Source organism: Harpia harpyja, chromosome 1 (assembly GCF_026419915.1).
Source record: "Harpia harpyja isolate bHarHar1 chromosome 1, bHarHar1 primary haplotype, whole genome shotgun sequence".
Taxonomy (NCBI): domain Eukaryota; kingdom Metazoa; phylum Chordata; class Aves; order Accipitriformes; family Accipitridae; genus Harpia; species Harpia harpyja.
The window spans coordinates 92,431,973-92,457,595 of record NC_068940.1 but is presented as its reverse complement, the minus strand read 5'-3'; the positions used below and the strand labels follow the sequence as shown (position 1 = coordinate 92,457,595).

At 39.2% G+C, this 25,623-nt stretch overlaps 1 protein-coding gene across 9 annotated transcripts in view; it reads left to right on the top strand.

Annotated features, from left to right (window-relative positions):
* The first annotated feature begins 2,777 nt into the window (after positions 1 to 2,777).
* ZNF438 (zinc finger protein 438) overlaps positions 2,778 to 25,623 on the top strand; it is a 54,933-nt gene continuing 32,087 nt past the window's right edge. For 4 of the 9 annotated variants that reach the window (XM_052805608.1, XM_052805568.1, XM_052805598.1 and 1 more), the window contains exons 1-3: positions 2,778 to 2,882; positions 5,236 to 5,313; positions 5,799 to 5,852. The gene's annotated coding sequence lies outside the window, so the exon portion shown is untranslated. Of the gene's footprint in view, positions 2,883 to 3,517; positions 3,566 to 5,235; positions 5,314 to 5,798; positions 5,853 to 25,623 lie in introns of those variants that run through there. The other 5 variants (XM_052805575.1, XM_052805582.1, XM_052805588.1 and 2 more) reach the window with 5 other exon arrangements.

Sequence of the window (25,623 nt, the reverse complement as noted above, 5' to 3'; positions counted from 1 at the left end):
TTTAATTTCTTTTTATTGTTTGGCTACACTGGAAAAACAGTTTTCAGGGCCAAAGACTCAGGATATCTGCTTCCTTAGCTGTCGCTTTGCAGTGAGCTGCAGGAACAGATTTTCAGAAAACTACACATATACTTAAAATATATTTCTAATTGTTAGCATACTGTGTAAACCTACATAGTTCAAATTTCAGCTGTAGGTATATGTAGAGGTATATATAGAAAAATGTGGATATTTGGAAGGCATTCCATATTCCTTGTATCTTCTCCCACACTGACCTCTATTTTTTGCCATTTTTCGTGCTTTTGGACTTAATACTACAGCAGCATCATGATTCTAAGCACATGATAGCAAAAGACATCAGAATCAAATGCTTAGCCTAACCCTATTTTCCCCCTTTCCCTTGTTCCCACTTCCCAGGAGCTGTGCCAATGCTACTTCACAGATTCTTTATTCCAGCAGTGGCTGGGGTGTCCCTGTCATCCCCTTTTTCCAGCAAAGGGCTACTGCACAACAGAACAGCTGTGCTGAGTGTGGGCTTACAGGAGACGGGGGTGTCCTGGCAGAGCACGTATGAGTGAGGAGGTTGCGAAGACGAAGACAGTCCTGCATCACAGGATGACACTGGAAAAGGAGGTGGCCACAATGCCCAATAATCTTTGAAGCTGTGCAGGCAGAAGTCCTTTTCTTCCCCACAAGGATCATCTTTGTTGAAGAACAGATGGTTAGAAGAAGGAAAAAAAAAAGGTTCCTTTTTTTTTTTCTGAATGTTATGCTTCCCTTCTCTTTTCTCACCTACATATTCTACACTTCCCTTCTTTCTTCTGCACCTTCTCACCTCCCTCCTGCCCAACTCGCTTCTCCCTTCAGCCTTCCCTTAAATCCCGTATTATCATATTTTTGTCACACTTTTATTTTTCCTCTTTCATAGAATCATAGAATCATTGAATCATTTAGGTTGGAAAAGACCCTTAAGATCATCGAGTCCAACCATTAACCTAACACTGCCAAGTCCACCACTAAACTGTGTCCCTAAGCAGCACATCTACATCTTTTAAATACCTCCAGGGATTTAAACTCAACCACTTCCCTGGGCAGCCCGTTCCAGTGCTTGACAACCCATTCAGTGAAGAAATTTTTCCTAATATCCAATCTAAACCTCCCCTGGAGCAACTTGAGGCCATTTCCTCTCATCCTATCACTTGTTACTTGGGAGAAGAGACCACCTGGGCACACTGCCGGCTCATATTCAGCTAGCTGTCAACCAACATCCCCAGGGCCTTTTCGGCCAGGCAGCTTTCCAGCCACTCTTCCCCAAGCCTGTAGCGTTGCATGGGGTTGTTGTGACCTAAGTGCAGGACCTGGCACTTGGCCTTGTTGAACCTCATACAATTGGCCTCAGCCCATCGATCCAGCCTGTCCAGATGCCTCTGTAGAGCCTTCCTAGCCTTCAGCAGATCAAGACTCCCACCCAGCTCGGTGTCATCTGCAAACTTACCGAGGGTGCACTTGATCCCCTCGTCCAGATCATTAATAAAGATATTAAACAGAACTGGCCCCAGTACTGAGCCCTGGGGAACACCACTTGTGACCGGCTGCCAGCTGGATTTAACTTGATTCACCACAACTCTTTGGGCCTGGCCATCCAGCCAGATTTTTACCCAGCGAAGCATATGCCCACTCAAGGCATAAGCAGCCAGTTTCCCCAGGAGAATGCTGTGGGAAATGGTGTGAAAGGCTTTACTAAAGTCCAGGCAGACAACATCTACAGTCTTTCCCTCATCCACTAAGCAGGTCACCTTGTCATAGAAGGAGATCAGGTTGGTCAAGCAGGACCTGCCTTTCATAAACCCATGCTGACTGGGCCTGATCACCTGGTTGTCCTGTATGTGCCATGTGATGGAACTCAAGATGAACTGCTCCATAATATCCAATCTAAACCTTCCCTGGCGCAACCCGAGGCCATTTGCTCTCGTCCTATCTCCAGCCACCTGACAGAAGAGACCAGCACCCACCTCACTACAACCCCCTTTCAGGTAGTTGTAGACAGCTATAAGGTCTCCCCTCAGCCCCCTTTTCTCCAGACTAAACAGCCCCAGCTCCCTCAAGCCAGTCCTCATAAGACTTGTGCTCAAGGCCCCTCACCAACTTGGTTGCCCTTCTCTGGACACGCTCCAGCACCTCAATGTCTTTCCTGTAGTGAGGGGCCCAAAACTGAACACAGCACTCAAGGTTTGGCCTCACCAGTGCCGATACAGGGGAACAGTCACTTCCCTGCTCCTGCTGGCCACACTATTTCTGATACGGGCCAGGATGCTATTGGCCTTCTTGGCCACCTGGGCACACTGCTGGCTCATATTCAGCTGGCTGTGCTCCCCCCTGACCCTGTGCTTGCAGGTCCCTCACGCCCATTTCCCAGAACAACTCCCGTACTTTCCAGAGACTCCTTTTTCTAACCTGCCTCCCCACAATCCCCAATCCCACGGGCCCTAACCCGCAGCATGACGACAGTCTGTTGTGGGGCCGGCTGGGAGCCCGGCTCCCCCCACACCAACGGCTGGTTGGAAAGGGAAGGCCTCGCTTCAAGCCCAGTGGTGCCTGGGGAGCCCGCCATGTAACCCTGTGTCCCGGGGGCTGCGAGGCTAAGACCCGGGCGCGGCCCGCCGTCCCCGCTGCCCCTCTCCAGCCGCGCAGCAGCGGCCGCCGCTTTCCCGCCAACACCCCTCGGCCGGCGGTGGCGGTGGCACTGCGCCTGCGCCGCGGGCGGCCGGGGCGGAGGAGGGAGGCAGGCCGCCCACACGGCCTTCCCGCGGGGTGTGACGCCACACCGCGCCGTCGCCGTGACGTCGCGGAGGGGTGACGCAGGCACGCAGAGGGGCGCGTTTGTAAGTTCCCTTCCCGCCGCGGCGGCGGCCGCGGCCCGGGGTGGGTGGGGGCGGGCGACGCCGGGGACGGCGCGGGGCGCGGCCGCACCCGCTCCCTCCTTCCCCCGCCCCCGGGCCCGCGGAGCCGGGCGGCGGCGCGGGGCTGGGGAGGTCCGCCCCGCTGGCGGCCGGGAAGTAGGAGGCGGTGGCGGGGCAGCGGCTCCCGGCGGCAGCGCCGGGCGGAGGTGGGCGCCTCTCCCCGGCCCGCCCCCCGGCGAGCCCCAGGGGGTCCCTCGCCGGGCCCTGCCGCCGGCGCCCCGCGCCCCCGAGGCCCTCGACTCGCCCCGTCACGGGAAAGCGGGTCCCGAGCCCGCAGCTGGGCCGGGCCGTGCCGCGCCGCGCCGCCGGAGGGAGGGCTCGCCCCCCTGCAGCGGCGCCGGCTGGCATCGTGCCCGCGGGCCGCCGAGGTGCTGTGCGGGGCCCGCTCGCCTCCGAGCGGCGGAGCGCGGCCCGCGGGGCGCCTGCAGCGCTGGGCGCCTGCAGCGCTGGGCCGGGCGGGCCGCTGAGGCGGGTGCCCGGCGCTGCGTGAGCACAGTGCTGAGGCGGGCAGCCGGGGGCCCCGTTGTAGGTGGTGTCTGCCCCCGCGAACGCAGAAGAAGCGGGAGGGTGTGACCGCGGTCATCAGACGCGACGTTATAATAAAGGTCTGCAGAAAGGCTCCATATTACTGGCTTCTGCCAGTCGCGAAAGTTACTTCTGCCGCTCACTTACACTTTTTTTGGTACACGTGGCCGTAAAACGCCGCATATGTGAGGGCTGGCGGTAGGTGCCCTCAGGTTTTGTGACGCTGAGACGTGGAAGCGTTTGGCTCCTGTGAAATCCCCCTGCTAGCGTGAGTCAGAGCTGCGCGCGGAGCTCTTGACTCTTAGACTTGAGCCTTGTTTCGTAAACCTTGCTGCTGCTTCCATAAAAGCACAAACGCTATGTGCAGTCCTCTCGGGCTCCTGAGGTTATGGGAGGAACCTGGGAGCTGAAGGGTTTTCGTTTGTTCGGTGGCTGCAGAAGTGGATGGCAAGGGATGGGTGTAGTGTTTGTGCACGAATAGTGCTGAGGCCTACCGGCTCATGAATCCGTTAGAGCTTTATGTATTGGTAATAGTGAAATAAAGAATATATCCCATGGTCTAAGTGATCTGATGTGGCTGGCATTGGCAAAATAAGGAGGGAAGTGTGTGAAAGCAACGTAAGAGAGTTTTGGAAAGACTGCTGTAATGTCTGCAGTGTGGCGGATTTGAAACTATGTGAGAGACTGACTTGTTAAATTTGTTTTGTCCGAAAGTCACGCTTTATTAAAAGACTTACCTAGTTCTGTGCCTGAATTAAAATTGATGTGATACATCTTACCTTTTATTGGCAGTTTTTTTCTCTTTGGTTCATGCTGCCCTGCGCTCAGTTCCTTTCTTTTTCTCCATGTTAACTATATCTCGTTGAAGCATTTTATTGTTTGTGTTGAAGCCTCAGTCAACAGCCTAGCCTTTAAATACTGTGTAGTTTAGCTGGCTTAGTTTAGAAATTATGGTCTTGAATTTGCTTGTACTGATTTATTTGAACCTGTAATATGCTATTAAAACTAGTCTTTCATATTATTATTCCATAATAAAAAGGAAGGAGGAGGATAACATAAGATAAATGCACCTCTCCCTTGGATCACAGTAGTTTCTGTGTGCAGTTTTTTGGTTTTTTTCACAGGGCCATTCAGCAACCAAAATACTGAGCTGCTTCTTTTTTTACTTTTTTTTTTTTTTGTCTGACCTTATTGTAGCTAGTTATTTTTAGTACTAGTTTAAGTTAATTTTTTTGAAGTTATTTTTATGCAAAGCAAAATACATATTTCAGGGATGAGTGCATATTTTTTTCTGCTTCAGTAGCTAGAAGAATTGGATTTTTTCAAACTTAAAGTTTGTCAAAAATCAGAAAGGAAAAGGAAGGAAAAAAGCTTATGACAGTCATGGTGTATGTTAAAAATATTTTTTGTGATGATCTGATATAATGTTCTTAGTGTTTAAAAAATATTGTTGGGTAATGATAACTGGAGGATCAGAAGAAAACTAGCACTATGGTGTGGTTCAAATGTTTTTAACTTTTGGGCAGGCTGTTAAAGTAACAGATTGTGGAGTAACTAGAATTTTGTAATTAAAATATTTTTCAAAGCATTCATGAAGGAAATACTAGTTTCCTATGTATCCCCTACATCTAATTTGTGGGAATATCAGAACTAGCAACGACAGTGATGGCATATGGTGAAGTATTTCTTTCTCACATGAAACTTTAGATATATATAGTGATTTTCATACATATATATTTTTGATGTACAGGTTCAATGATTATGCTGCATTAGACGGCGTGTTCTTCATCTGTGACTTGGGGTGTTTCAAGGATTTTTGTGTGCAGAGGTAATATGTTATTTATGGAAGTGGCTTAATGTTTTAAATGTTTATATGAAACTGGTGATGGTTTCATGTATTTATTTGCACCTAATGAGGTAAATGTTGTCCAGTCAAAGTGAAATGGTCAAATGGTGGAAGTACAACTTTGATCTGAAGTTGGCCAAAAATATTACCGCAGTTACAATTATAGAAACTCACAGAGTTTTAAAAGTACATGGTAAAATCAGGAATATGTGAACTTTATAAGTTATTTTAGCCGTATTTATTCAAATATTTATTATTGGAATTTCTAATCTGAACCATACTGTTCATGTATGGTAAGCCTCAGAGGAGATGGCTCTTGTTGTATTGAGGGTAAACATGTTGTAGTAGAATTCTTGTTTGTTTACCACTTTCTAAAATGTATGCCTCTTTAATATAGTTTTCTGTCCTTTGCTAAATACATTTCCTGAGATATTGGGACTTTCTGTTTTTTGTTTTCCTTGAAATAGGAATTAAGATGGATGAAATATTTTACTGGCCATAGCAGCAGCAGGATGTATAAGGTGGGTATGTTGAAAGAATATGGTTAATATCCTTGCAGAATATTTTAGTTTTTGAGTCTATGTCTGTCTGAACACAAAGAAATGACATACAGTAAGCTAGGGTTCTTTCCAGTGGTAGATGTAGGTAGCTTACCTACTTTCGGTTGTGGTAAGCTGCTACTGGTTTAGCACAGGTTACATGAGTAGATGCAGACAGTCTTAGGTAGCTGACGCATTTTAATTTTGCATCCTTTTAGTGGAAGCTTTTCAGTGTGTCCTTTCTCTAAGGTTTGTATGCTTTTTCTTTTGTAAAACTGGACTGAGAAATTACCACAAAGTGTTTCGGAATCCTGTTTTCAGTGTTCTGGTTAAATGTGATCAGGGAAGAAAAAGATTCAGTTGCCATCTATATACTTCCCTTCTTAGGAAGACAATTTTTGTCTCTGTGTTTGAGTTGCTGTTTGTTGGTTTGTTTGTATTAAATTCTTTAACATCGAGGGTGTACTACAGTGGAAGTGTACTCCAATGAAACTAATTGTTTTCAGAATTTCCATGAAAGGTATTAGTGGTTCAGCAGCAGTAAAAGATGTTTTGATACTCATCCTCATCTACAGTCAAGTTAAGACTTTGTCCTTATTTGCTTAGACTTAATGCTTCATGTTATCATTATAATTCACTTATAGAGATCCAGAACAGGTTTTTACTTAAAAAGATCTCTTTAAACAAAATTTAAAACATGCACATATATTTTTACAAGACTAACATTGGCAAGTAAGAGAACAGCGATGCTTGAATAATAGTTGAGCTCTTTCTCATGAAGTGTATTTGCATGTTGTTGTTACCAAAGTTGAATGAAATGCAAACTTCCTCACAATGTAATGATTAAAAATAATATATACGGTGTAGATCTTTAATGATTTTTTTAAAAATATTTTGAAAATAAAAAGTCGTGATAATTTTTTGATTCCATGCTTTCTCTTGTTGGTGTAACAAAGAAATTCTTACTGTCAGCTTAAAATGGCATTTGGAGAATGCTGACTTCTTTGTATTGTGTTTGCTCTGTATTACTATTGGTCTTGTCACCTTTCATGAAAACACAAACCATCCTATTCTTCATGTGATATTTGCTAATTAAGTGTGTCTTTGACTTATTACAGTACTATGTTTGCAGGTATTGGTTTGTCCTTAATAAGCTGATTAAACCTAGTGTAAGTAGTATTCTAGCATTATATTTTTTTAAAGGACTGATTTTGTGGGTATTTATAGCGTAATTAAATGTTGTAGGAAATGTTATCATGGTTTGTGGAGCAATACATCTTAATCTGATAATTCTTTGCAATTAATGTAAAAAATGTAACCAAAACACCATAAACCTAACTGTGGTAGTACTGTGTATTAAACAAGGATATGGAAGTGCATAAATTAAGGAGACACCATCTTTGGTTTGTCACTTCAGTCTTTTACCATTTCAGGAGAGAACTATTTCCTCACCTAAACTGTGAACTATTCTTTTTATCATTGGTTCTTTCTTGGTTCTTTTTGAAGGGCATACAGTACTGAAAGCCTTGCCTGAAGGGAGGCTAGCCAGTGTCCTGATACCAGAAGAGGCTTAGTATTGAGGCAGGCAGTATTCTTGTGGCTTGCTTGGGTGTTTGCTGGGAGTAGCAGGGGCAAAATAGATGGAAAAGCAGCTCGGAAAATTTGTTTGATAGGTATAGGAGTTGTGGGGTAAAGAAACCGCTCCTGGCAGACTCACTAGGACCTATCAGTGAAATTGGTTTGGGATATTATGTGGCTTCTAAGTTATAGTTTCCTGGAGAATTTTTGCTGTTTGTGTTTGGCTGGCAGATCAGTCAGAGCAATGTTTCCATACTCAATCTTCTGCGTGAAGTCCTGTGTTATCAGTAACTGAAGGTTGAAATGTCTGTAGGAAGTATTTAATGGTTTTACCTGACACAAAAGCAGAAACCAAACCAAACAAACCCTTAAAGGTGTGTCGTCTTACTTTTTGGTGCATTATTCATCTTTTGTAAGGGACAATTGCAAGGGACTCTTTCTTCTCTTCTAAGGACCTTTCCCTTTTGTCCCCTTTGTTGTCCCTAGGGACAACATTCTGAAAATGATGCATAGTGACAAATTACAGCTTAGACCGATGTAATTTCTGTTGTACCCATGCTTCTTTGCCACTTCACTTTTCTTATATATAAGTTTGTGGTTCTTTTGGGTGAGCCATAGAAAATAGGGATGTTCCTGTTACTGATTTGTATAGTTTTGAGCACACTTCAGTCTTCTGTGTATCATTGATTTTAAATAGTGATGATACAAAACTTCATTTTGGTGGTTTTTTGGCTGCTCTTGACTGGTTAGCCTCCCTAAGTGAGCTTAACCAGTCTGCCAATTTTCTGTGCATGCCTGTAGTCTCAGATTTATATCAGGCTGCTGGGTCAATGAAGTAGTGCTACATACACCAAGACATGAGCTTCTGACAGTTCTTCATCTTGCTCAGCTCAGTTGAAATCGAAGAGGTGGTGAAGAAGTAAGGTTCATGTTTTTAGGAAGCAAGGCAGTGAAGTTTAAATATTGGCATTCAGTCCAACATCAGTTACCGCTAATGATATGTACTGTTCTAAAGGTAAAAGTGTATGAACCCCCAAAATACTCTTAGGGAATCAAAAAGGATCAGTCTATAAAAACCCGCATAGTGCTGTTGTGTGTATATAAGTGTGCTCTGTGTATGGTGAATCGAGCACTTTGAAGTTATCAGTCTACTAGTAAAATGTCCTATATTAATAATATGCATGTTCAGCAGGTTTTATTGCTTTTGTTATCAACACATTTTGAGGCTTTATTGAAGAAGGAAAACAAATTGGTATTGGATTTAGAAAGAAGGGACTGTTCTGTATTACAGGACTGAAACTGAGACCACCCAAATGCCTTCAGCTGGTTTTTGTTATTTTCACGAATAGTTTGTTCTTTTAGCAGAGTGTTTAAGAACAGAGAGTTGGGTCACTCACTCTATTATGTTTTTCCCTAAATGGCAATATTAAACAAACTTTACAATACTGTTCATGATTGAGAAAAAAAAAATCTTATACTTTTGATTCTCTTAGTTTTTTAGCTTCTAGAGAAAAATAACAATAGGCAGTTGTGATGTCAGATCTTCAAATGCACCTTTTTCTTGGAAACTTTTGTCTAGTTTTGGCTGGATATGTACGCCTTAAGGGCTGATATAGTATCTATCATATTTTATGATATTTTAGTAGGTTAATTCAGGTATGTTATGTTTTCCGTAGTTCTTGTAGGGTAAGTGGGATGTAGAATGTTCTTGTCTTCCATATATACATGTGTTACGTTTTCTATTAAAGTCTTAATTTTTCAAAGGGCAAGTTTGCTGTATTACATTACAGACTTGCTCTTGCACCAAAGCATACTTCGTGGCTCATTGAAGGCCTAAAAGTGAAAAGTCCACATATCTGCAGTTTAGGGCAGTTACTTTTGCTTAATCTGTGTTTATGTTCTCTTGTAAACCAGTGATTTTCTTTCTGGGAGGATGTCCTGATGGGCATATGACAAAGATCTGTGGACTGTAATGGGTGAGATATGAGGAAGAAATTATGCTGAAGGACAAAAAAACCAAAGACTACCTGGCCCGAAATGATAAGTCTTCACATGTTCATAGTGTCATATATTCAAAGTAGGGGGCGGTGTGTTAAGAATTTTGTTTCTCAGAGCTCTGTTAACTTCTGATATCTGTGTTTGTACTCGCAATCAGAGTAAACAAAGTGTGATGGAGAATAGCATGGGGAATAAAATGCTATGGTAAAAATCAGTATATTACTGTCATATAGCATGCCCTCACAGTGTATGTGGTGCTGGATGCCTCCTCTAAAAAGGAAGGTGTAGAGGAGAGGAGATTCAGAGAAAAGGCTAAAAGAGTGATCCATGGGGATGGAAGTTTGCTTCTATAAAGAGCAACGGGAAAAAAAAAAGTTAGATTGTTTAGCCTTTGAAAGGCAATGAATATGATGAAACGTAACACAAGTACACAGAGTGATGAATGGTTTGAGAAAAGTAATTCAAAGGGTTTTGTTCTGTTGGTTCATGCTGTAAGAGTAAGGGGACATTCTGTGAAATTAGGGTGGCAAATGGAGAAAGCAAACTTGAGAAAGGATATATTTCTTAATAAATTGATAAGACAGTAAGCAGTCTAGTGATAATTTTAATTTTGGAAAATTCTAATAGAAATTGGATAATTTAGAGTGCAAGAATATTTACACAGGCTCAGGTTACCTTTTTTCCTGAAATAATATAATCCCTCAGCTTTTTGTCATTTATAAGATTATTTTTGCCATCACTGTTTTTAATAAGCTCATCTAAAAACTATGTATTGATGGTGGGAGTAAAGGAATTAAATTTGTCCCTGGTTTCTTTACAGCAGAAATGGTTATAGAGTCTCACTAATTTGCTTGTTCTCTATCACTGTTAGGTTATACCTAGGTGAAATACCTACTACGTACTCTTTAGTTCTCTTGGTAATATCCACTGATTTACTTTGTTTTTCTTGTAAGTGGGGACATTGAGGAAGAAGTTTTCGGGAGTAACATTGGGGTCCTCACCAACTTGGAGATGAATTATGTAGGACCGTTGTTTTTGTGACTTGCCACTAGTGAGACACTGTTGTCTTCAGCTTTGACTTTTCTGTTGCCTGGGCTCATGCATTAAGTAGGCGTTCCTGCAGTAATTTAATCCAAGTCAGTACGCAAGTTTGTTCTGTACCTAGAGTGATGGAATATTTAAGGAGAGTGAGATGAGCTAACACTGGCCTTGTGTGTCTTCCAGCCAACTTCCAGCAAGTATGTAAAAAGTCGTAGAAAGTCATAGAAAATAGCAGTGGCGGTATCTTAAGTAAATGAGCATGCTTGTCGCTCTGCCAGTCTTTTCTCTTGGCATGGTTCAAGTCCTAGAAACTGTTTGCTTTCAGTCTATCGAACTCAAACACAAAGCTCTGTGATAAAAGCATCAAAAGCACTGTTCAGCAGGAAAAGACTACAGAATCAGCTTTTGCTTATTCACACTGAAATGTCCTTTTTCACTCCATTTAATGGAGGCTGCAGTTTTTACTTTTGGTGTGTTTAGCAACAGATTGACTTAAATTTGTTGTATTTGGCTCTAGAGCAGCAAAGAGCAGATGTCAGGGAGGTGCCGTGACAGGAATAAAAAGATTCAGAAGGCTTGTGGGAACTTGGGGGGTGAGAGGGAAATCTTCCTCCTATTTTTTCCCTGCTAGAATCCATATTCTAATATTTAGAGTTGGCATTCGGTTCAAAACTTGCCATGCTGCAAGAGTTGGTGCTTTGACGCAGGCATTCTTTCCCACAGCTCAAATTGTGGAAACAGAGTTTACTTATAAAATAAAATATGCCTGTGAAATTATAATTGATACCTTAATTATGGAGAACTTGCCTGAAAGATGGTAGCTTAGTGACCTGTGGGATGTTTTCCTGGCTTAGAATAGCCACAATTTATACTGAAACATTTTCTCTGTATTAATCTTAAAAATGGACTTCCCCTGTCAAGGCAGAAAAACTTCAGTAACTGAGAGGTACTCTGTCAGGGATGATAAGCCTAAAATAATGGTCAGCTTTTAAACATTAAAACATTGGAACATCTGAAAAGTAAGCTTTGCTATTTGGGGATTGTCGCTATTTGAAAAATATGCATTTAAAAGCCACCACTACATGTTGCCAGTCTTTGCATAAGCAGGTGGGTGCCAGATGTATGTGGGATCCTGGAGAAGTTTGTTGCTTTGGTTTATTTCTTTTCACTTTTGTAATGAGCAGAATGCTTCAAAAGTTAGTGGCTGCTTTTTTTTTTTGCCTTTTTTTTTTTTTTTTTAAGGCTGGAAGTGTTTTATCTTTGCCTTGATTAAGGGGCCATTTCTGAAAACACCTTGTGTAATTTGTTAGTTAGTAGAATGATTTTTTGTTTACCTTTCTCACATGGTTTTTTTTTTTCACTCATCATCTACTGGACTTCAAGAATATATATTGCCACAGTATAGTTTATCAATTATAAAAACATAAATGTGATGTAATTTGCAGTAATTTTGATTGCAGGTTGCTATATTTGAAAGTTGTGCCAATTCTCTGTTGTCTTACATGTATAATGATGTACTTGGAGCCTGAGGAATTTTTTTTTTCCTGTGATGAAAAAGTGTTACTCGTACAATAATCTGGAGGGGAGGATAGTAATAAATCTTCTGCTTTTCCTTGAGATGATGCTCCTAATCTTGTATTAGAAAACCATGTTGCCTCCTGCTTTGGCCTCCTTGCCTCCTTCATATTCTAGTGGTGATTGTAGTAGGTCTTACCATTTTCTGGAGAGGTGGGATTTGAAATAGAAGGAATGTATCTTACTGTGCACTTAATCAGAATATAATAAAAAAGTCTGACTTTTTTTAAAAAAGCAATTAGTATAGTGTGGTGAGTTGTCAAAGGCATCATATGTGTAAGATATGTAATGTATGTGCTCTGTTCTCCTCAAGGCTTACAGTGTCATGATTGGAGTATGCTGTCCAGATTTGAGAACAAATCTCCCCATATTTTTTGCTGATGAACAATGTAAATGCACTGCTACAAGAAACCAGGACAAACTAGCTTGCCTGTTAGCTGTAGCATGTTGAGTTTCTTGGTTAGGTAGCTAATTTCAGTGGCTTGAAAGTGACAAGCCTGGGAATAACTGTGGTCAGAGCTGCTCCAAGAGGACTGGGTGAAGCCTTTTTGAATTCCTAAATGTAAAGGAAGCCAGGTTTGATCAACAGCTGCTGTGAGGGTTATTCAGACAGTGAGTAAGTCCAGTCTAGTGCAGGATTTTGCACTTCTGACCATTTTAGGGCATATTCTTTTGCTTAAGTTGAGATGCTGAAACTGTGACAGAGTTTGGTGTGTTTGATTAGCATCATTTATGTCTATCCTGTACTTAATTTCTTCCAGGTATTTTTCACCTGGCTGTCAAATTCCTTTGTTTACTGCAGTGTCTGAAAGACTTTGTGACTATGTAAAAAATGTTAGAAAAACTGGTAAATTATGGATTCCGTATTTAAAGACTTTATTCTAGATCGTTTAGTCATAAATATTTGTAAGGTTTCTTTTACTTGGTAAGATTTTACTTTAAAAGAAGCATGAAATTGTAGATTCCATTTAGGCTGGATCAAGATCTGCAAGGGTCATACCTGTTTTTTTTGTTGGGTTTTGCTTTTTTTTTTTCATGGTTTCATGCAAGTATTAAACCTACATTTATGTACTAGCATGCTGTGAAGATAGCTGTATATTGCAAGGAGAGCTGGTTTGAGATAATGTTGCCCAGAGAGGCTATAGATGCCCCATCCCTGGAAGTGTTCAAGGCCAGGTTGGATGAGGCTTTGAGCAACCTGGTCTAGTGGAAGGTATCCCTGCCTGTGGCAGGGGGTTTGGAACAGGATGATCTTTAGGGTCCCTTCCAACCCAAACCATTCTATGATTCTATATTATTAAGGTGTAATTGATCTAATTCACTGTAGAAGTTCTGAAACCTTTTTGAAGGTGTTTTGCATCTAAAAATCTTCAAACACTTGGTATGTAATATTGATATTCATTGGAAAGTGAAAATTTTTTTCAATTTTGAGACACAAAAGCTTATTTTCATGTTCAAGATTAAAGTAGAGTGAACTTCTTTTTTGCTTTTAAACTGCACTTACAGAAATGCAGGTATCTTTGAAAGATTTAGCTGATCAACTTTTGAGAAGCAGAAAAATTCCTTAGACTAAGAATGCTGCTAACTAAGTCGATGGAAACTCCTGGCTATAGAATTGGTTTGTTCTGCATACGTCTCTTCCTGTTTCAGGAAGCTGTTCATTTCAGAAAAAAGCAAAAAAAAATCAAGAACTCTAAAATGTTTTTGACAGAAGTTGTGGAGTAATGGGCTTTAATTGGACCATCAAAAATGCAAGCCAAGGAAACAGAGTAATGGCTTGATGGTGATATCTAATAATTTGCAAAGCATCTTCCCCCTAGAGAACAAAAAGTAAAAGAATCATCATCATTTGGATGGTGGCTGTACCTATATACTATTGCAACTGCCCTGTCTTATCAGAGAAATAGGACAGGCTAAGTAGCCCAGGTCTTACAGTGCTTTCTTGGAGGATATTTACAAAGAAGAGTTTCAGGTTTTCTTTAGCAGCTTCTCCCTCTAATACTTGTCTGTGAATGGTGTAGTTATCTGATAATTAAATGTTTGGCAATTATATTTAGAAGGCTGCTTTATATTAGGAAGAGGAAAATGTTTAGTGTATATACTTGCAGTTAGGAAGAGACTGTGGGGGAATATTAACATGTGTTGAGTTGACTGACTGTAGATGCCCCCAAAAGAGGAAGTTTTAAATTTCTATTGAAATCTGGTTGTATTACAAATAATTGTATTTAGAAACTTAATAATTTTCAAAACTAGTATCTTTAGAATTCACTTTTTCATTATAAAGTGGGTTCAAAGGCCCAGAATATGACATTCTTTACATTCAGGTTTTTAAAGTTAATTGTATTTCTTTCTGGAAATAGATGAATGCTAGCAACCTCTCCATTAAAAAACATTACTAGTACTGTTACATTACTAGTTTTCAGATACAAATTCTAAAGAGGTTCTGTAAAGAGCAGATGTGGTCAGGTGGAAAATGTTCTTGATTTGCAAAAGAATCTTATATTAGTGGTGCACACTATTGTGAGCTATAGTGCTGCTTCAGGGTCCAGCAGATGAATCAGTTAGAATTTTATGTATTGAAAGGAACGCTCAGCTTCTGACATGTTGCCTACACTTGGGAGGTACAGGAAACACTTCCCAGTGCTGTTGCCATCAACTCGTTTGCATCGTAAGAGTCCTTGTAGTTAGTTCGTGGCTTCTAATAGGCTTCAGACCGGTCAGTTCACCTTGCTGAAAGAAAAGTAGCTCACTGTAAAAGCAGGAGCAGTATCACTGGAAGTATTTTTGCTTTACATGTACAAGTCCTTTGAAGACAGAATATCTTGCAACAATATGGAAATATTTTTCTGACTAATCAACAAACGTTATGTGCTGTGGATAGATTTGTGTCGAGTTTATAGCTGTCGAATTTAGTGGCTCATCTAGTATTGCAGGTTTTTTTGGCTAACATCTTGTATGGATATTGTACCACTGAATATTTAATCTGCTGTGGAGACAGACAAATTTAGGAAAAGTGACTTTAATCTCAGAAGAACGTGTATTGACTGGGAGAGTTAGTTCAGTTTGTTTTTGCAAATCATCAACCCTTAGAAGTGGGATTAAGTTTAGTGCAGGAGAAAAATGAACTTTGCCTTTGTCTCCAGAATGAGGTCATGGTGCTTGTCTCTTTTCAGCCTACATCTCAGTAAAATAATAGAAAATATAATTGTTTCATATTTCAGTTTTATCTCCTGAAGAATGGGAGTTAGAGTTATTTGTGCAGGCCATAGTGTCAGCAGTGACTTTTTGGCCTTCTTGATTGTTACTTCTTTACGGCACCATATCTGCCCTGTTTGCATGCCCATGCTTGAAATTCTCATGTGCTTCTTTTGTATTTTATTTTCTTTTTTTCTCCTCGATTTTATTTTTTAAGCGATTCCCCTGAGCAGGTAGCTGAATAGACTTCAGTCATGCAGGATTTGGTTGTGCATGTGGCGTTAGTGATGGCAAAGGCCCGTCTTAGATGTGAAGGCAAGGAAAAGGAAACAAAATAGAATCCCACAGGACAGATGAGAAAAGGAAGACTTTGGTAGTAAAGGAAGGTAGAGAGTAACATCTGAGTGACAAGATGGAAAAAAAGAAGCTAAAGTGCTGGTGTGGAGATGCACTGCAAATGCAATGTGTGATGACGCTGTTCTGTGTGTTGTTTAAATAAATAAGATAATTTATTGAATTTTTTAATCATAAAAGTATCTTTCTATCTCATTTCTGGGTAGATCAAATATACACTAATACTCATTTTAGGGGAGCTTGTTTTTTTTTTTACTATAATGATAATATATTAATCATAGTTTTAATCAACAAATTAATAAAAACACTAGTGTTTGATTGCTTTATTGCTCATCTCTTGTCTGATCAAGATTTTGTGCTAATACTTTGCAGCATTGTCTGTTGGTAGATATAAAGGAATACAATTTTCGTTAGTGGGGAGCTTTAAAAAAGTCTCTTGCTTCATTAAAATGGTTCCCAGTCTGTGTGAAGAGCATGCATGTATGATCACTGTTCATTTTCCAAAATGGCACTTGAAGGCTTTGTAACTAGATTGAACTACAGTCAGATTACTCAAATTCCCTTGTGTCCCTAGAGAATAGAAATTGCTTCACCAACAAATACATAGGGTAGCTTGAGCCCATTCTGTTGAGCTGTGGGGTTTATTTCAGAATTTGGGAGATTCATTTTTATGGAATAGATAACTGAGAGAGTTAGCATTCTTGCTTGGATAATGTAGTATTTATTTTGGAAGGAAGTTTCCCATGACTAAATAAGAACAAGATGTTTGACCACCTTCTAGGGAGGAGACTGTTTGGTCAGCATAAAATTCAAAGAAAAAATTCAGAAGAGGCAGCTGACCATTGTTACATGGTGTTTGAAATGTTTTCATGTTTCTTCTGGGCTTTAATTATACTGCATGTACATGGCAAGAAGAAAGTCCAGAGGTTTTGTTCTTTTCTTGGAAGTAGAGCTTTATCACATCATTGGGAATTTATAGCCTAGTAATATATAGTGCTTTTTCCATTCCTACATTTTGCAATTGGTTTGTACAGCCTCATAGTTTGGCAGCTGAGAGCTCACTTTTTCATGATTTTTTTGGCATGAAAGGGTTACTGTTCACATTTCCTGTGTAATTCCTTCTGATCTTGCTGGGCTGTAATTACTTTCTTGATGTTAAACATTCCCAGGCTCCTATAACCTTCTAGCCTGCTTACACTGGCCAAGTTTGTCCCAGGTGATCATGTGGGCGAACCTCCTGTTTTTAAGGATAAAAATCTCTCCTTCCTGTGTAAGATAGGCTACATACTCATTCCTTTGCTGTGCAATCCCAAGAGAAATCTTTTTAAAAATAATAATAAGGTAACACATCACTGTGAAAGAGTCAAATTTAGCAGCCAAATAGATGACAAATCAAGTGTGTGGGTTTAGAATTTGCTGAATCTTGGTTGAATGATTGTGAGTTCACATTAAAGATTATTTTTTCTTAATACATTTGGAAAACAGGTTATGATACAAAAAAAAGACAGATTTTGACTATAGCTTCTTACTTTTGACCATATAATTGGCAAATCATTCTAAGCTTGCTTTAATGTAGTATTACTTACTTGAGCCTTCAGGATTCTTTTTTTTCTTTTGAATTCTTTGTAGTAGCTGCATATCTTATAAAAATGAGAGGATATTACTCAATTCTGCCTTTCCCATGTAGTTCAATTATCCTGTATTTCTTCTGATTTTCAGTTTGTGGTGTATAAGCAGTAAACGCAAGGTATTATTTTGTTTTTAAATAGAAGTGACTGCATACTGCTGAAAAATGTTGGCTTCAGAGGTGTGGGAACTGAAGTGTTCTGTTCTGCAAAGGCACTGAAAGGTCCTACGTGCCACCACTCAGCTGCTCTTTAGCTTTAGTCTGGAGGAGCCACCTGTAAGAATGCAAGTGAAGTTTGCTTTCCCTGACCTTTTTGCTGTTTTCTCACAGTCCCAAGAAAAATGCAAGATGGTGATGGCAGGGTTTTTTTTAGGGTTGAGGTGTTGTAATGTGCTGAGGTATTGACTTTGGTGGGTGGGTTTTTTTGTTACTGACAATGTCAGAGAAAGTAGTTGGAGTTTCTGTGCACCATTGGTTCAAGAAGTAGCCCAAATTTTGATACTTCATTCAAGAGCAATCTCATTAGGTTATTATCCTGTTACAAATAATTTTTTTTGTCATAATCCTAGTCTTATTACCTTGTGCATTTAATTGGCTGCTTTGTGAAATTCTTAGGCTGCAAGTAATTCTATTTTGTTTAGCTGTGGTATTGTGCTTGCAACTCAGATACTCAAAAGTCTTCGCAGTAACTGACTGACTGAAGTCTTCTGATGCATAACTGTGTTTGAGCTCAGTGGGATTATACTTGGAAGAAAACATTACATAGGTAATAAGTTGTAGCAGTTGGAGCCCTTTTCTTAGTTTAATTCTCGTGCATACCAATGCCTGTGCTTTACTGTATAAATAGAAGTTAGAGCAGTTGGTGTGCATGTTGTTAACAGTGCTGCTATGCTAGTGAAGGATAGGAAGAATATATTTTAATGAAAATGTCTTTTTAATTTTTAAAGGAAGTCTTCTTGAATTTGATGGCTTAGTTATAATTGGAATGCAGTCAGTATGCTGCCCAGTTTTTAATTGCATACTCTATCATATAATTTGGAACATGGCTGTCAGATATGCCTATTTTTGTTGTTGAACCCAGAGGTTCTTACTGAGATATTATTCAACACACAGAAATCCAGTCCTGGCATAAAGTATTTACACAGTAGTCATGAAAAAAAACCAAACATGAAGCACCAAGTGAGTATAACTGAACAGAGAGAAGATGATACTGCTGCTATCTTGAAATTAGACTGTTCCTTTCTCATTTTATCATGGCCGGATGTGATGTCCAGGTACCTGAGATTTTGTAGGAAACTTCGTATGAAGGGGGCTTACCTAAACACATCCACTTGGGTATGCGTTAAACACATTGCAAGCATTCTGGCCTTCCTGTGCAATGAAGTGCAGCAGGGTAGTGCTTTGGTTAAAGGTTTTTTTCAGATCAGCTTACTTTTGACTTTATATTATGAAAACACTGATGAATTTAGAGTTAGTTGAAAGTGAGTACAATTGTATTGAAGCCTGCTTTCCATCTAACAGGATGTATAGATCGTCTTTCCTTTCTCTTTTCCTGTTTAATTTTGTTCCTGCTTAGATGAAGGCAGTGAGGAATTACATGTTATGTTGTAATTAAATGTAACCTGGTTTGAATTTACTTTGTAAAGTGCTTAGAATGTAACCGACCTGACTCTCCATTAAAAATTTCACCTTTGCAGGGGAAAATACCCTGAGTGGTAATGAATTTTCTTCTATGAAAAATAAGTGGTTTCAGAGTCCTATGCAAATTACCTCCTGCTTTTTGTGTAGAAGGCATGTTACAGGATGTAAGCTGGTGGTGTTGATCTTGTGTGTGTGTGTGTGTGCGTGTTGATCTTCTAGTGGTTTAACTTCAAAACTTTTGGATTTAGATGTCTCTAATGTACTGAAGGCAAGGTGATGCGTGTTGCTGTGAGGCAGGGAAGTGTATTTAGTGCAGAGAAAGAAGCTGTTTGGGTTTAACAAGCTACTATAAAATTAAGGAATAATTTGAATTAGTTGAGCTTTTAAGCTTTCAGACAATGTAGTCAACTATTTTTATATTCAGAGTTCTACAAGTTCTGTCTTTGAGAAGACATGTAAATTACTGTTATGACAAAAAGCATAAATATGTCTAGGATTTGATAGTAATTAATTCATTTCACTTATCTGAGGAAAGATTAAGTGCCTCAGCTTGAAACTGGCTATAAAAAGTAACATGTAAACAAATTGTAACACACATCAGGTGTAATAGCACATTTTGTAGAACTGCAGACGCTTTGTTTTTAAATGCAGTGGTTTCTCACTTTCAATGTTCACAAACTGAAGTTTAGTCACAGAGTGCCTCTTGACTAGATTTTTAATGGCAATTTTTATGTCCCTGGCTTTCCTGAGTGACTTGAACTATATATAACAAAGTATTAAGTACTGCTGAAATATTGATTAGCACTCAATAGAATTATGTTATTTACCACTGGTGCACAAAAAGAATGATTGACTCGCTGAGTTTTCTCGGGTTTGTCCTGGTTCAGAAGATGCTATGTATCTACTGATGGGAGAATCTCAGAACACATGCTCTTTGTGCAACTGTCTTTCAGGATCTTTTTTCTAGGTACTGGATTTGGTGGGCTACTTACATGAGAGTTCCACAACATTGACTTCAAAATAGATTTGTGTTTTACATCAGCTTTTTTGTGGTCTGCATTTCATCTTTGGTTCTTTGTATTTACATACACATTACATACATATATATTTATATGTAAATATATTAACACTGTTTTTTTATAGGAATTGGCTATAGTCTTCATTCTTAGATAAGTATTAAGCATGCATAAGATCTTTAAATTACGGCAGTCCTTTGTACACTGACTATGTGTATACTGCATTTTAATTCCATCTGTCTGCTTCCTGTGTATTTAGTAATGCTTAAGGGCTTGATGCACATTTTTGCTATTATTTATTCTTTTATTTATTTACATATTTTCATTCCTAGACTCTATATTGATGCTTTAGGGAGAAAGAGAGGTGAAACAAACATGGAGCAGAGATCCCAGTGACAACGGGGGAGAAAGTGTGAGGATACTGTGGTAGCACAGTAAGAGGTTTTAGAAATCAGTAATATCAAAGGTAATTTGAATCATCATTTATTTTGAAAGGTTCATTGCTTTCCAACGTATGTGTCTGTTAAATAAAATTAGTAAGTTGAAAAAGGATGTGCCAAAAGTAATGTGCTCTTGTGGGTACACATTATGGAATCATAGAAAAATTTATTTTGGAAAGGACCACTGGCGGTCATCTGCTCAAATGCCCAGCTCTGAACAGAGCTATCTTCATAGTTACCTGAGGTTGCCCAAGGTCTTGTTTAGTTGAGTCTTGACCATCTCCATGGATGGATACTACACAGGCTCTGGACACCCTTTTCCAGCGTTTGACCACTTTCACTGATTTTTTTTTTTTTTCTAGTATCTTGATTTCCCACATGGCAATTTGTCTGTAGGCTCTTGTCCTTCTCTTGTGCAGCCTGAAGGATAGTCTGCCCTCATCTTACATACACCCTCCTATTTTAGGTAGGTAAAGAGAGCAGTAAGATTCCCACCTTAGCTTTCTTTTCCTACAGCTGCACTCAGGTATGTCTGTGGGGAACCCAAACAAGAGCAGAGCCCTGTAAGGGCAGAATAGATGGAAGTATTCGGTTCCCTCAGCTTGCTCTCATATACCTATGGAAGCCTTTCTTGGCCTTTCACATCCCTTGCTAGCTGCAATTCCAAATGATCTTTGGTTTGCTAATTCTGTGTATGTGCCCCTAGGCAATGTTTCTGTATTCCTCCTGTTAGCTTCTTCCTCTTCTACCTTGTGTATGCTTCTTTTGTCTTGGAGCTCAGTTAGGAGTACTCTGTTGATGTGTATTGGCATCTTCCACACCTGCTGCATGTCAAAATGCTGGACCATTCTTGTAATTTGAAGAGGTTGACCTTGAATATCAACCAGTTCTCCAGGGCTCCCTTTTGTTTCAGGGTGGCACTTTCAAAGAGGTCACACCAACTAGCTTTCTGAACAAACAGAAGTGTTTCCTCAAGTACAGGACTGCAATTTTGCTATTAGTCTTGATTGCTTTTCTCAGGATCTTAAGATTCATGATCTCCTACAGCTAAGGCTGCCATTGACTTTCACATTCCTGACCAGTTCTTTCTTTAGCTTCCCCCTGTCACTTTGGAAGACTGTGTTAAATCATCACCATATTTTCCCTCTGAAAACATTTAAGCCTTATACAATACTGGCAACGTATAGTAGGATAGAATGTTGAAAAATTAGGCAATGCAGCTATGGTTTCCTGTTCTTGGTAAGAAATAAGGTTTTTATGACCCAAATGTTAGAAGAATTAAATACTGTCCTGCCTGTTGTTGCCTGAAAATGAAAATGTTTGGCATAAAAGCTTGAAAACATTAAATGTTAATGGAAACAAATTTCTTAGTTTGTCAAAAATGTGTATGAGGAAGAAAAGAGGAATATAACAGTTTTTCAGACTATATAGTTGCTACTTGAGACAAAAATCTCTCTTCTGTTACACTTCCCACTCAGAATTTCTTGGTTTGAGCACTGCTTGTAAGGAGGAAAAACAGGTATCCTGGGTAAAACTGCCATCTTTTGTTTAAAAACTGAAATGGGCATGGTTTCTGTAGCTTAAAATTAGATAATACTCAGCTGACAAAAGCAACTGTGCATTAAATACTTGGCACTAAAAATAGTAATTTCAGATTAGATGAGAATCTCTACCACTGTAATAAGTTAGTTGATGGACAGTTGTCTTGGACCTGGTGATCTGCACAAACTCTTTTGGTTTCTCATCATGCCCATTGCAAAAAAAATAATTTGTCGTTTATCTGAAATAATTGAAACCAGTGCATGTGTTCATATTTGTTAATGAATTTCAGGTGGCATTTTTGAGTACTGGGATGATAATTGGGGTACTGGGGTGATAATTTTCTCACACCTAATATTTCACAGTTCCATTTTCTGTTTCTGGATGATTCATATGTGTTTGAAAGTATCTCTTTTCAAAGTTGACAAAGCATGCATCCAGCTCATACTTATTCACTGGATTTTTGCTAAATAAAATAGGCAGTGATTTTTGAAGGGGAAAAAAACTTGTAAACACCCTTGCTCTCTGCAATTTATTAATGTTTACAGTAGTGTAACAAGCAAGATCCCAGGTGTCTGTTATTTCTGACCATTTACAGAGAAAGAATGCAAGTTCAGTGATAGAAATAGCTTATTTGCTCTTACTGACTAGTTAAAACATTTTTTGTGCCCCATAGATAAATATAGGATCAAAAAATGCCTGATAGGCTTAGCTAATGTTAAGTTTTACTGCCCAGTTTAACACATTTAGAGATTACTATTTAGCAAATGAAGAAAAGTGGATTAAGTGTAGTGATAGACATGCTGGCATTTTTTCTGTGCCAGGAGAAAATGAAGCATTGTGACGTTTTTAACATTTGAGATGAGGTACCCCCTAGAATTTTTTTTTAAGTTCTGTCTCTATTTTTAAGGCTTTTTAATTGTATGGTTTTAGATGGACAGTCATGAAAATAGAGAACTTTAAAAGATACTTTACAGTTTGAAAGGGATTAGGAAACAGGAATATGCTGCATCTTTGTTATACATGCGTTTCTCCTGTGTAGAAAGAGTTCTATTCTTGCCATCTGGTCTGATGCCCAAAGTAGTTTTATGCTTTCTGTGTGATCTGCTAAATGTATATATTGTCTAAATTTGTTACTCACTGGAGGCTTCTTTTAAAAATCCTATCCAAAACTTTGCATTTCAGAAACTTAAAGCTCATTCTTCCATCTGTATAAAATGAATTCAGTTTCCAGTCTATGGATTTTCATCATCCTTAAATACAGTGAGTGTTACAGCTATTGCAGTGGACAGTTTTGCAAATACTTACAAATTACGTATGTATGTAGCCTGAAATATTGAAAAAAAATTAGTTACCTGTTTATCTTTAAAGATAACTGTCATCAATGGAAATACCTATTTTTTTTAGATTAATCAAAGGACTGTGGGTTTGAATGGAACTCTTTGTCATTGCCATTGCATGTTTCTTTTTTAAGGTTAGTTCAGTTCAAACTTGTAGCATGATCATTGACATTTACATGCTATGGATCATGAGGCCTGCATGCAGTAAGTAAATTCACACAGATCAGAAATATCTGTAGAAGAAAAGTGGGAAATGTCCTTGTTGCTTATCACCATTGTTTTTTCTCTCCCCTCCTCCCTTCCAGTCGTCTAAAAAAAAAAAAAAAATAGTAGTTGGGCTGGATGAATGAATGTTTGATGCAGAAGAAGGTGCAGTTTGTTGGCATGCACCCAGTGTGCATGTGAAAAATATAAAGTTTACAGCACAGATCTTAAGTTATTTCACTATTAGTGAAAGGCAATGGACTTTACAGAGAGAAGGCAAATGTGATAGAAATAATATGCAGGGTTTTCTGCTTTGCTGCAAGGGAAACATTGATTTTTATTTTTACAGAAATGCATTCACTACTGTTCTTTCCATATTAAAACTCTTATCTAAATCTTACAGGATATTGTGTTCTTTGTCCAGACTTGTATATTTCTGCTATTTAGTGCTAGTTTTTTGAGATAAAGCAAATTGATAAATTAAAAAAAACCCAAATCACAGCTTTGTAATGAAAATGATAGTGGACCCAAACAACTAGTATGTTAAAACATTTTTTCATGAGCGTTCACTGGAGAAACTGTGAAAACTAAAATGTCACAACAAAACCTTACAGACTTTGCTGTGGTCTTGTATATTAAATATTCTGTTGCCTACTTTAACAGTTCTCACAATTCAGAAGACAAGTAGAGTGGTACTGTGCCAGTGTTTTAACTGACAAAATATATTGGAGACTTTTTATAAATGTAATTCAGATCCTAGAAACACGATTAGTTCCTTAAAACTCTTTCTGTATTGAGTAAAGGAAAATTAGGAGAATTCAGCCGGTTGCATGTACAGGGAGTTTGTGCTGATAAATCGAGTGGCCACTGATCAATTTCTAAAGCTTCTAAAACAGTTGTTCATAAATATATATATATATGACAGTTTTCTAACAAATAAAAGCTACATTATTCTGGTTAATTCTGTACAAGTTTTCTTTCTGATGTATGTAGAATAAATAGTGTAGATGTGTTAGAAACTGTGACCTAACTTTGCATGTTAGGAGCCAAGAACAAGTTCTGCATGCACATATCTTCTACTTTAATCTTTAAAAGAAGAGCAAACTTTAAAAAAAAAAGAATACTTGAGCATAAGAGTCTTAACTAACTTGACAATTGCTTGCTTATTACTCAGAGCAATTCTCTTGGGAAACATGATCTGTTTGGTTAAAACAAGGTAAGAAGGGGAGTGAAGTTAGCAATACAGTTTAAAGAATGGGGAGCTGATGATGGCAAGTGCTACATGGCTTGGAGACAGTTAAGGAGGTAAAGATATTAATAAAAATCCGTGGGCAGTGGAGTACAATAGAGCTCTTTAAATATCCTTCTTGAAGGATAGAAAAGCTTGGTAATGATAGAAGTCCAATAACAGGCAAGGATGATAAATTTCTGCTGTGGAGAAAAAGGCATAAATATTCAATAAATATTATGTTCTGTATTCAGAAGGAGGCTGGATTATGCTTTTACATCTCACCTCCATCATTAGTGATGGAAAGAATGTATTATCACTGTACCAGCAACTGTTAACGTTAAATGTTTTTAAATCTGCTGCACTGACACCTACAGATACTAAAAAAAAAGCTTAGAAGCTATATGAATTATTAATTTTGAGTTCCATGAGAAATCATGGAACAGTGGAGAAATTCTAGAAGGCTGGAGGGGAAGGGGAACTAATGTACCCAAATTTAGAAAGTATAATATGAGCACCTTGAAAAAGCAGATAGTAGTATGCCGTCAGTGAAGATTTAAAGAAGAATTGCATAATTAATGCTGATCAGAATGGGCAAGTCAGACCCTACCTTGTACTGCTGCATGGGGTTACTCCATGGGAAGGTGCTCGCATTTGCCTTTGCCCTTGTAGTGTTTCACAGATTCCTGATAGCTCTTTCTTCCAGCCTGTCTAGGTCCTTCTGAACAGAGGCTCTGCCCTTCAGCTCCCAATTTCATATCAGTTGCACATATGCTAGGGAGTGGACTCTATCGCATTATCCAGGTCATTAATAAAGTTTTTAAACAGTCTTGGCCCCAGGATTGATCCCAGAGGCATACCACTGGTAACTGGTTGCCTGTTGAACTTTATACCACTAATCACCACCACCCTTTAGCCTGACAGTCCAGCTGGTTTTCCATGCACCTTATCATCTGCTTTCCAACACATCTCGCCAA